This window comes from Pseudophryne corroboree, chromosome 6, assembly GCF_028390025.1.
Source record: "Pseudophryne corroboree isolate aPseCor3 chromosome 6, aPseCor3.hap2, whole genome shotgun sequence".
NCBI classification, from domain to species: Eukaryota; Metazoa; Chordata; class Amphibia; order Anura; family Myobatrachidae; genus Pseudophryne; species Pseudophryne corroboree.
Window position 1 is genome coordinate 770,234,716 of NC_086449.1, and position 13,164 is coordinate 770,247,879.

The 13,164-nt window shown below is 48.8% G+C and overlaps 1 long non-coding RNA gene across 1 annotated transcript in view; it reads left to right on the forward strand.

Moving 5' to 3' along the window:
• Positions 1-660: 660 nt before the first annotated feature.
• LOC134933432 (uncharacterized) overlaps positions 661-13,164 on the forward strand; it is a 52,631-nt gene continuing 40,127 nt past the window's right edge. The window contains exon 1 of the long non-coding RNA XR_010179701.1: positions 661-873. This is a non-coding gene — a long non-coding RNA (uncharacterized LOC134933432). The remainder of the gene's footprint in view (positions 874-13,164) is intronic.

Below are 13,164 nucleotides of genomic sequence, written 5' to 3' on the forward strand. Positions count from 1 at the left end.
CGATCAACTTGGAATTAATCCCATTATGCAACACAGTATCACCAATTCACATGGTCACATAAAGTGTTCCCAGTACCTATTTTGCCACACTATAGTGCCCCAGTTCATATTACGTAACATTATAATAAATTCATTTTATAATACATTCATTTTTTCATACATTGTAATTCAGTTCATTTTATACCACATTACAATGAGCAGGTCCAGTTGCATAACTAGATATATTGTAGGTCCCAAGGCAAATGTTTTTTTATCACCCAATGGTGAAAAATGTATATAACACATAACTTTGACAGGGAAGGTGGGCCCCTCTCAGCTCTGGGCCCCATAGCAGCTGCACTTTCTGCACCTGTGGTAGCTACACTCTTGCATGGAGGTAAGATGCATACCCCCTGGGGCTGTCAGGTAATATGGAGGTAGGATACATACCCACTGGGGCTGTCAGGTATATAGACTCAGGTGACATGGAGGTAAGATATACAGTATAACCCCTGGGGCTGTCAGGCAGGGCCGTAACTAGGTGTGTGCCAATGGTGTCTTGCCCACAGTGCAAATGCACTGAGGGTGAACTATCTGGCAGCACACCCCCACCCGCACACCTGCTATCTTACTACTCACTCCCGCCGCCACAAGTCTCCTGGGCCGCTGCTGCACGGGACATGTCTGGCCTGCGTCCCCCCGCCGACACCACCGGCGCCCAGCTGCATTGCCTGGCTATCTCTCACATAGGTAGCTGGACAGCACTGCAGCTCTCTCCCACCCGTGTGCTAGGAGAGGTGACGTCTCTCCCAGCCCTCCCACAATGCCCTGCGCTGTGAAGAGCACAGTGTAGGGCGGAAAGGAGAAGAGGAGAGGCCTGCCAGTTGGTCACATGTAAGTAGAATACTCTCTCTCAGACTCTGCCTGCCTAATGTGTAAAAAGGGGGACTCTGCCTGCCCTATGTGTAAAAAAGGGGACTCTGCCTGCCTTAGGTGTAAAAAGGGGCTCTGTCTGCCTTATGTGTAAAATGTGGCTCTACCTGCCATCAGGTGAAGTTAGATATATAACCCCTGGGGCTGTCAGGTATACATAGACCCCGTGTCAGGTGATAGGGGATAAGGATATATACACCACATGGGTAGTGACAGGAGATGGATGCTGATGCCTCAGGCGGTTGCCAGGTAACAACGATCAGCTGCAGCCAGGTCTCCCGGCTTCTGATGCTGACACTCTAGCGCCGCCTCCTCACAGCAGCCAATCAGGAGACTCCGCACCACGATAGCAGGGATCAACAACGACAAATCAGGAGGCTTTTGAGAGAGATAGTTTCCACGGCAACCAGCTCCGCTCGAACCAGGGGCGTCTCCTTCCAATATGTGGGCGGTATCTTTAAGACGGCCGGGTCAGGGTTCCAGAGCCCGGAACAGAGCGGCGGAGACCGTGGCCGCACCGGCAGGATGGGAAGGGTGAGTGCTTCCTGGCGGCAGCACCGTGTGACGTGTCTGTACAGTGGCAGGCTAGGTGTGCTGCTGTGAAGTAGGATGATGTCACAATGTGTGTTCTGTATATATGTCACATGTGCTGTACAGAAATTCTATATATCTCACATCATTTAGATATTCTCATGTCATGTACAGTGTATATTATGTAGATATATCACATGCTGTACAGTGTATATTTATCTATATCTCCCATACTGTACAATTGATAGTCTACATATACCACTTGCTGTACAGTTTGTGGGGTCTATGTGGGTGTGTATGTATATATATATATATATATATATATATACACACTGTACAGTATATGTTCCATATATATCACCTGTGCTGCATATTGTATATTCTGTAGGCATCACTTGCTGTACAGTGTATATTCTCTCTATATTATGCTCTACATACCAGTGACGTGCGGTGAGGTCACTGGTTGGGGAGGCACTGGCAGCTAACAAGCCCCCCCCCCCCCCGAAAAAAAAAAAAAAAAAGTGTGGTCCCCCAACACATCAGTAAAACCAGCACTAGGCAGAACCAGCCAGGGGGAGTAATGCCATAGCACATAGCAGGGGAGACACTCAGTGTGGTGTCCCCCTGCCATAACATTAATCTGCCCCCCCAGCCAGTCAGCCCAGGGTTGGAATTCCTCGGAAAGTGGGAACCCCAAAAAATAAAAATGGGGTCCCCCCTCCCGAGCAATAACCAGCACTGGGCTGATAGCCCAGTGCTATGCCCCGCACCCCTGGTGGCGGTGGGTGCGGGGTTCATTGTGTGTTAATATTGTTCTTTACAGGTGGCCTACAGGTCCCAGCAAGCCTGCCCCAGCATGCTGGCACTTGGAGAACCACAAGTGCCAGCATGCCCGGACATAAAGGGCCTGCTGGCACCTGTAGTCCACCTGCAAAGAATAGTAATATTGTTCTTTACAGGTAGCCTACAGGTCCCAGCAAGCCTGCCCCAGCATGCTGGCACTTGGAGAACCACAAGTGCCAGCATGCCCGGACATAAAGGGCCCGCTGGCACCTGTAGTCCACCTGTAAAGAAAATATTAAAATAAAACACCACACAAAAATAAGCTTTATTAAACTGGGTCTTCACCTGGGGGCGGCGGCCTTTAAGCTCTTTTGCGTGGCCGCCGCCTTCCCAGGGCTTCCGGCGTCTTCACCTGGGGGGCGCCACCCCCCCAGGGCTTCCAGCGTCTTCACCTGGTGGGCGGCGGCTGCTAAGCTCTTTTGCATAGCCGCCGCCCAGCCATGACTTCCGGCGTCTTCTTTCTTCAGGAGCTCTTCACTGCTCCTCCTCCGCCGTCGGACTGACTCTCCTCCGCCTCGCGCTGACTTATATAAGTCAGCCGGAGGGGGCGGGGCGATGACGCGGCGAGCCGTGATTGGCTCGCGGCGGCCATGTTGAATTTCAAAAATGACGCTGAGGCGCCATTTTTGAAACTGGAACCGCTCCGCTGCCAAACTCTGCAGATAAAGGTAAATTTCCGCCGCCGCACCGCCGCAACCCGCCGCCCGCACCACCGCCGCATCCCGCCGCCCGCACCGTCACCGCATCCAGCCGCCCGCACCTCCTCCGCCAGCGTCGCCGACACAGTGATCGACAGCGGATCGTGACGGATCCGCTGGCCAATCACTGTGGCCTCACTGACAGGGACGTGCTTTCATAGGTTGAAAGCACGTCCCTGTAGGAAAGCGGCACCTCTAATGGTGCCGCTTTCCCATATATTTTCAATAGGCTTTTACAGCCCATGGCTAGTCCCCGCCCGTGCCCGCCCCCCGCTCCCCATACTTTCCCCAGTGACAACGGGAGGCACCACGATCGGTGCCTCCCAAACACATACAGAGGGGAGCAATGCAAAGAATAATATTAAGAAGATACATATGACACAGAATATGTGTCATATGCATCTTCTTTGTATTAACTTAATCATTAATGACAGGGGAGGCACTGCCTCCCCTGCCTCCCCTGACTGCACGTCCCTGCTACATACAGTATATGCTCCACATATATATCACTTGCTGTACAGTGTATATTCTCTCACTTACTGTATATATATGTCACATGCTGTACAGAAATTCTATATCATCATATAGATATTCTCATGTCATGTACAGTGTATATTATGTAGATATATCACATGCTGTACAGTGTATATTTATCTATATCTCCCATACTGTACAATTGATAGTCTACATATACTACTTGCTGTACAGGTTGTGTGTGTGCATATATATATATATATATATATATATATACTGTACGGTATTGTTATGTACACCAGTGCCTGCAGGAAAGTACTGGTGTCAGAACTGTTATGTACACCAGTGCCTGCAGGAAAGTACTGGTGTCAGAACTGTTATGCACAACAAATGGACTCACAGACAGACTGGGGAATATGACATAACGTACACAGAAGGTGATAGGGTAACAAAATACACACAAAGTGAACAGAGAAGCCCAGAGGCTAAGGAACTGGGTATCTCCCTTGTATTAGAAATGCTCAGATGGGAAAAGCAAGATGTTGTGTTTTAATACATAGAGAACCCGAAATGCTGTTGCTAAGGGCAACAGCAAAACCCTAAAGGGTTACCAACGGGTGTGGCAGTAAACTCCTTGGTCAGAGATGGAATGATAGACACAAGGAGAGTCTCCACAATCCTAATTCTCACTTGCAGTGCACAGGTTCAGTTTACTGCCACTAAACTGACCCCTGACACCTAGCACAGTGAGACAGGATTAGACAGGCAAGTCTTAGAATACAGCCGCAAACTTGCTAAGTTCACAGAGTAGTAACAGAACCCCAGCAAGCTAAACGACTGACTCCAGTCTTACTGCTAGGTCTGGATTGGCAGAGTGTAATACCAAATCCCCAGGCCTATTTGCAGTAAGCAACAAACAAATACAAAGCTACACAGTACTGGCTAACTTTCAGGAACTGACTAACCAACAAAGATTCAGCAGCATCTGCTTAACCTGGAAAGAGGCCTTATAAAGCAGGTGCTGTCCACGCCCCACTCAGACCTCACAGACTGTGAGTACAAAAACCAGCACCGGATCCCCTGCCGTGCACAGAGCCTATAACCACTGCACAGCAAAAGACCCGAACCGGAGTATCAGCTGCGCTCAGGTTACTCCGCTAGTACTTGTCTCCCGGTTGCCATGACGACGTGGCAGCACAGGGCAGGAGACCCTAACAGTACCCCCCCTCTGACGAGGGGTCAAAGAACCCCTACCACCGGGTTTATCGGGGAACTGCGAGAAGAAAGAGCGTATCAGTCTGGGGGCATGAAGATCACAACTGCGCACCCACGACCGCTCCTCCGGGCCATACCCCTTCCAGTGCACCAAAAATGACAGCCGACCCCGAACCACCTTGGAGTCAAGAATCCTTTCAACAACAAACTCCCTCTGGCCACGTATCAGAAGAGGGGAAGGTCTTCCACTGGAAGAAGGATTCCTAATCGCCCGTTTTAAAAGGGAACAATGAAATGTTTTATTGATACCCAAAGAACGGGGCAGATCTAACTGAAATGCCACCGGATTGATAACCCTGGTGATCTTATAAGGGCCGATGAACCGGGGGCCTAACTTATGAGATGGCTGTCTCAACTTCAAATTCTTGGTAGACAACCAGACGAAGTCTCCTAATTTGAAGCTGCAGGGTCTTTTCCGCTTATCAAAAACCCTTTTGGTCACTAATGACACAGACACAAGGGCTTTCTTCACTTTCCGCCAAATACCTCTAAGGACCGAAACCACAGAGGAACCACCAGGCGTGGAGTCCAGGGGGTCAAAAGAATTGGCCTTAGGATGATGCCCATACACACAAAGGAAGGGAGAGATCCCTGTAGCAGAGTGAGCCGCGTTGTTATAGGCAAACTCCGCCATGGACAGATGAGCAACCCAGTCAGTCTGACACTTGGAGACATAACACCTGAGGAACTGCTCCAAGGACTGGTTCACCCTTTCAGTCTGCCCATTAGACTGCGGATGGTAGCCTGACGACAAGCTGACAGAAATCTGGAGATCGGAACAAAATGCCCTCCAGAATTTGGCCACAAACTGGGATCCGCGGTCAGAGACCACATCAAGTGGCAACCCGTGGAGACGCACAACATGCAGCATAAATAATTCAGACAGGCGTCTGGCCGATGGCAGCCCAACCAGTGGAACGAAGTGCGCCATCTTCGAAAACCTGTCAACGACAACCCAGATGGCTGTCATCCCCGAGGATTTGGGCAAGTCCACCACAAAATCCATTGAAATGTGGGTCCATGGCTTAGATGGGATAGAGAGTGGATGTAATGGGCCAACAGGAACCCCTCTAGGAGTCTTATTTCGGGCACAGATGTCACATGCCCGAACCCACTGATCCACATCCTTAGCCACCGAGGGCCACCACACCGCCCTAGATAGCAACTCCCGAGTTCTGGCAATACCCGGGTGACCTGCCGACTTCTTGGCATGGAATTCCAGGAACACTCGCTGTCTTAACCTAGGAGGCACAAACAAAAGACCTACCGGAAGGTCTGGAGGAGCCTGCTCCTGTGCTCTAAGGACTAATGATAAGAGGTCCTGGGTAATGCCCACTTTAATACATGATGGGGAAACAATGGGCAACGGCTCCTCGGTGGTCTCCTGGATTGGAGCAAAACTCCGCGAGAGCGCATCACCCTTGATGTTTTTTGACCCAGGGCGATATGTTATAAAAAAATTAAAGCGAGCAAAAAACAAAGCCCATCGTGCCTGCCTGGCATTGAGACGCTTCGCTGACTCTAAATATGCCAGATTCTTATGGTCAGTGAGAATTGAGACCACAAACTTAGCCCCCTCAAGCCAGTGTCTCCACTCCTCGAGTGCATCCTTAATAGCCAACAATTCCCGGTTACCCACGTCATAATTCATCTCGGCAGGCGAAAATTTACGGGAAAAGTAAGCACAGGGATGAAGGCGATTATCAGACACTCCCATCTGAGAAAGCACTGCCCCAATACCCATCTCAGAGGCATCCACCTCCACCACAAAAGGACGCTCTGGATCTGGGTGTCGCAGCACCTTGGCCGAAACAAATGCCCTTTTGAGACGGGCAAAAGCCGCTTTAGCCTCACAAGACCAGTGAGCAACATCCGCGCCTTTCTTAGTGAGTGCCACCAAGGGCGCCACTATAGACGAAAATCCAGCGATAAATCGTCTATAAAAATTCGCAAAGCCCAGGAAACGCTGAAGCGCCTTCAAACTAGTGGGTTGCACCCAATCCAGGACTGCCTGTACCTTGGAACCCTCCATTTGGAAACCTTCTGGGGAGATAATATATCCTAGAAATGCGATTTGCTGAACTTCAAATTCGCACTTCTCCAGCTTCGCCCCAAGCCGGTGGTCTCTGAGTTTCTGGAGGACTAAGCGTACATGCTTCCGATGTTCCTCCAGGGAATGGGAGAAGATTAGGATGTCATCTAAGTATACAACTAAGAATCTATCCAAATATTCCCTGAGCACATCATTCATGAAATCCTGGAAGACTGCCGGGGCATTACAGAGCCCAAAAGGCATCACCAAATATTCATAATGCCCTGAGTGGGTATTAAAGGCAGTCTTCCATTCATCCCCCTCTCTTATTCGGATTAGATTGTACGCACCGCGTAGGTCAATCTTAGAAAAAATGGTGGCAGTACGAAGCTGGTCAAACAAGACCGAAATGAGAGGCAGTGGGTATGAGTTTTTAATCGTGATACGGTTCAATTCCCTGAAGTCGATGCAGGGTCGCAACGAACCGTCCTTTTTACCCACGAAGAAGAACCCCGACCCAACTGGAGACTGTGAAGGTCTGATAAATCCCTTAGCCAAGTTCTCCTGAATGTACTCTGCCATAGCCTGAGTCTCAGGACGTGACAGGGAGTACAACCTGCTCTTGGGAAGCTTAGCATTTGGCAACAAATCAATGGCACAGTCATAGGGGCGATGGGGAGGTAGTACCTCTGCAACTTTTTTGGAGAACACGTCCGCAAAATCTGCATAACACCCTGGCAATCCTGGCAAACTTAGCTGCGAGAGCCTGACTGGAAGGCTCAAGCAACTCCTGAAACAATCAGTACCCCAACTAAGAATCTCCCCAGAGACCCAGTCAAATTGAGGATTGTGGGCCCTTAACCAGGGTAACCCCAACACCAATGGGGCAAAAGTACAGACAGTCACATAAAAGGACAATTTTTCAGAGTGTGTGGCTCCAATAAACAAAGAAATCTGGCTAGTGCAAGAGGTAATTTTACCTTGGGATAATGGTTCCCCGTTTAACCCACAAATCTCAATTTCCGATGCCAAGGGTACTAAGGGAACAGAGTGTTTCAGGGCGAATTGGCGGTCCATAAAAACCCCGTCGGCCCCACTGTCCACAAAGGCCTCAGTCTTGACAGTTTGACCGAGGATCTTCAAGGTCACCGGAATGATAAAAGTCTTCTTGGGAAATTCTGACTTCTGGCCTGACAGGATATTTCCCATCACCCTCAGGCCCTGAAGTTTTCCGGCTTTTCTGGGCATGATACTACCACATGACCTTTATTCCCACAGTACAAACACAACCCCTGCTGTCTCCTCCGCGTCTTCTCACGCGAGGAGAGGCGGGTAGCCCCAATCTGCATAGGCTCCTCGGAAAATTCCTCAGAGTCTGAGGTTCTCTTGGGAAGGAAGGAAATCTCAGTCTCCCTTTCAAGCCTACGCTCTCTCAGCCGTCTATCCACCCGGATGGATAACTGCATGAGCTGATCCAAGCTATCAGGCAAGGGATATTGTACCAGTTGGTCCTTTATCTGGTTAGAAAGACCTCTTCGGTACTGGTGTCTCAGGGCTGGGTCATTCCACTGGGTATCATGGGCCAACCTCCGAAACTCCGTACAGTAAACCTCAACTGGCCTTCGCCCTTGCTTAAGGATCGAAATCTGAGCCTCGGCTGAGGCCGTCTTGTCAGGGTCATCATACAACATGCCCAGTGCCGTAAAAAAAGCATCAACACTTTTAAGCGACGGACAGTCAGGCTGCAACCCATATGCCCAGACCTGTGGGTCTCCTTGTAGCAAGGAAATCACTATGCCCACCCGCTGAATCTCCGACCCAGAAGACTGAGGCCTAAGCCGGAAGTATAGCTTGCAGCTCTCCTTGAAACAAAAGAACTGCGAGCGATCTCCAGAAAAACGATCCGGGAGATTTACTTTCGGCTCCTTAACCCGTGCAGGTGCTGCTGCTGCGGGAGCTCCGCCAGCAGCCTGGGAGGTGTGCATTTTAATGGACAGATCATTAAATTGTCGAGTTAGGACCTGCACCTGATCGACCACCTGTTGCAACGTATTTTGAGGGGTATGCTCCATATTCCCACAAAATTTCAACAGGAGTATTAGGCTGCTGAATATGTTATGTACACCAGTGCCTGCAGGAAAGTACTGGTGTCAGAACTGTTATGTACACCAGTGCCTGCAGGAAAGTACTGGTGTCAGAACTGTTATGCACAACAAATGGACTCACAGACAGACTGGGGAATATGACATAACGTACACAGAAGGTGATAGGGTAACAAAATACACACAAAGTGAACAGAGAAGCCCAGAGGCTAAGGAACTGGGTATCTCCCTTGTATTAGAAATGCTCAGATGGGAAAAGCAAGATGTTGTGTTTTAATACATAGAGAACCCGAAATGCTGTTGCTAAGGGCAACAGCAAAACCCTAAAGGGTTACCAACGGGTGTGGCAGTAAACTCCTTGGTCAGAGATGGAATGATAGACACAAGGAGAGTCTCCACAATCCTAATTCTCACTTGCAGTGCACAGGTTCAGTTTACTGCCACTAAACTGACCCCTGACACCTAGCACAGTGAGACAGGATTAGACAGGCAAGTCTTAGAATACAGCCGCAAACTTGCTAAGTTCACAGAGTAGTAACAGAACCCCAGCAAGCTAAACGACTGACTCCAGTCTTACTGCTAGGTCTGGATTGGCAGAGTGTAATACCAAATCCCCAGGCCTATTTGCAGTAAGCAACAAACAAATACAAAGCTACACAGTACTGGCTAACTTTCAGGAACTGACTAACCAACAAAGATTCAGCAGCATCTGCTTAACCTGGAAAGAGGCCTTATAAAGCAGGTGCTGTCCACGCCCCACTCAGACCTCACAGACTGTGAGTACAAAAACCAGCACCGGATCCCCTGCCGTGCACAGAGCCTATAACCACTGCACAGCAAAAGACCCGAACCGGAGTATCAGCTGCGCTCAGGTTACTCCGCTAGTACTTGTCTCCCGGTTGCCATGACGACGTGGCAGCACAGGGCAGGAGACCCTAACAGGTATATGTTCCATATATATCACGTGCTGCATATTGTATATTCAGTAGACATCACTTGCTGTACAGTGTATATTCTCTCTATATTACGCTCTACATACAGTATATGTTCCATATACTATATATATCACCTGCTGTACAGTGTGTATTCTATCTATATATCCTGTATATTGTATACTCTGTAGACATCACTTGCTGTACAGTGTATACTTTCTCTTTTACTTGCTGCACAGTATTGTATATACAGTGTCAAATACTGTATTATATAGAATGTCCCCATGTAGAGTAATGTAATGGTCCTGTGTGCAGTATAGTCTCTGTGGTCAGTATATATTGTGATATGCCTCTGTGTACAATATATACCTTACTATACCGTCACTGTGCAGTATATAGCGTAATATAATGGCTCTCAAGAACTCAATGCCGAGAAGTTTAAGAATGCCCTTCTACAGGAGTAAGTGTCCGTCTTTCCATATCTGCATTGGAGGAGGGATAAAGAGGTCTATACACCTGCGTTAATGTTACCTCCTGGCCCTTCACCAAATCTGTTCTCTGTGCCACATTCTGATAATGTGTGAGAAGGCCAGGGGCGGATTGGCCCACCAGGACACCATGACAGATTCCGATAGGCCGGTCCCATACACCCAGGGGCGGATTGGAAACAAAAAGCGGCCCTGGAAAAATTTGTACTAGTGGCCCTACATGGGCAGCATCAGCGGTGTAAGGTCTAGCCATGGGCCATGGCAGCAGCACCATCCCCCCAAGACTTTCCAGATAGTGGGCATGTCCAGCATCAAGGGGGAAGTTAAAAAGAAATAAAATGAAATATTATGAGTAGAGATGAGCGGGTTCGGTTCCTCGGAATCCGAACCCCCCCGAACTTCAGCCTTTTTACACGGGTCCGAGGCAGACTCGGATCTTCCTGCCTTGCTCGGTTAACCCGAGCGCGCCCGAACGTCATCATCCCGCTGTCGGATTCTCGCGAGGCTCGGATTCTATCGCGAGACTCGGATTCTATATAAGGAGCCGCGCGTCGCCGCCATTTTCACACGTGCATTGAGATTGATAGGGAGAGGACGTGGCTGGCGTCCTCTCCGTTTAGATAGAGAGTGAGACACTTGATTTACTGGAGCATTAGGAGTACTCAGAGAGTGCAGAGTTTTGCTGATAGTTATACTAGTGACCACCAGTTTTATTTATTATTTAATATAATCCGTTCTCTGCCTGAAAAAAAACGATACACAGTCACATACCATATCTGTGCTCAGCCTCAGTGTGCTGCATGATAATATCATCTATGTATATCTGACTGTGCTGAGTGCTCGCTGCTCACACAGCTGAATTGTGGGAGAGACTGGGGTGCAGTTATAGCAGGAGTACAGTGCACACTTTTGCTGCCAGTGTGACTGACCAGTGACCACCAGTATATTGTCTGCCTGAAAAAGTTAAACAAACACTCCTGTGGTGTTTTTTTTTTTTCATTCTATAAACGCATTCTGCTGACAGTGTCCAGCAGGTCCGTCATTATATTATATATACCTGCAGTAGTGATATATATATATTTTTTATATCATTATCATCTCTATACTAGCAGACGCAGTACGGTAGTCCACGGCTGTGGCTACCTCTGTGTCGTCAGTGCTCGTCCATAATTGTATACCTACCTGTGGTGGGGTTTTTTTTCTATCTTCTTCATACTAGTAGTTTAGGAGTCTGCTGACAGTGTCCAGCAGGTCCGTCATTATATTATATATACCTGCAGTAGTGATATATATATATTTTTTATATCATTATCATCTCTATACTAGCAGACGCAGTACGGTAGTCCACGGCTGTAGCTACCTCTGTGTCGTCAGTCACTCGTCATCCATAAGTATACTAGTATCCATCCATCTCCATTGTTTACCTGAGGTGCCTTTTAGTTGTGCCTATTAAAATATGGAGAACAAAAATGTTGAGGTTCCAAAAATAGGGAAAGATGAAGATCCACTTCCACCTCTTGCTGAAGCTGCTGCCACTAGTCATGGCCGAGACGATGAAATTCCATCAACGTCGTCTGCCAAGGCCGATGCCCAATGTCATAGTACAGAGCATGTAAAATCCAAAACACAAAATATCAGTAAAAAAAGGACTCAAAAATCTAAAATAAAATCGTCGGAGGAGAAGCGTAAACTTGCCAATATGCCATTTACCACACGGAGTGGCAAGGAACGGCTGAGGCCCTGGCCTATGTTCATGGCTAGTGGTTCAGCTTCACATGAGGATGGAAGCACTCAGCCTCTCGCTAGAAAAATGAAAAGACTTAGGGGTATATGCAATTCACGGTGAATCGCGGCAAATTATCGCCGTTTTTTAATTCGACACAATTCGACAGGTGAATTCCGGCAGGTGGCTGCCGGAATTCACCATATTCAATGAAAAACGGATTCGACATTCCCGCGGGAGAAAAACGGCCGATTTGCCGGATTTTGCCGCGATTTAAAAGAACGGGAAATAACGGGAAAAAATGGCGTGGGGTCCCCCCTCCAAAGCATAACCAGCCTCGGGCTCTTCGAGCTGGTCCTGGTTCTAAAAATGCGGGGGGGAAATTGACAGGGGATCCCCCGTATTTTTAAAACCAGCACCGGGCTCTGCGCCTGGTGCTGGTGCAAAAAATACGGGGGACAAAACGAGTAGGGGTCCCCCGTATTTTTCACACCAGCATCGGGCTCCACTAGCTGGACAGATAATGCCACAGCCGGGGGTCACTTTTATACAGTGCCCTGCGGCCGTGGCATTAAATATCCAACTAGTCACCCCTGGCCGGGGTACCCTGGGGAAGTGGGGACCCCTTCAATCAAGGGGTCCCCCCCCCCAGCCACCCAAGGGCCAGGGGTGAAGCCCGAGGCTGTCCCCCCCATCCAATAGGCTGCGGATGGGAGGCTGATAGCCTGGAGTAAAATGTCTGAATATTGTTTTTTCCAGTAGTACTACAAGTCCCAGCAAGCCTCCCCCGCAAGCTGGTACTTGGAGAACCACAAGTACCAGCATGCGGGAGAAAAACGGGCCCGCTGGTACCTGTAGTACTACTGGAAAAAAAATACCCAAATAAAAACAGGACACACACAACGTGACAGTAAAACTTTAATTCATACGTCGACACACACATACTTACCTATGTTCACACGCCGACATCGGTCCTCTTCTCCATGTAGAAGCCACGGATACCTGAAAAGAAAAGATCAATATACTCACCTCAGCCAGGGTCCAGAGATAAATCCAGGTACTTGGCAAAATAAAAAAACGCAAAGACCCGATCCTGCGGACTGAAAGGGGTCCCATATTGACATATGAGACCCCTTTCCCCGAATGAGCCGGGA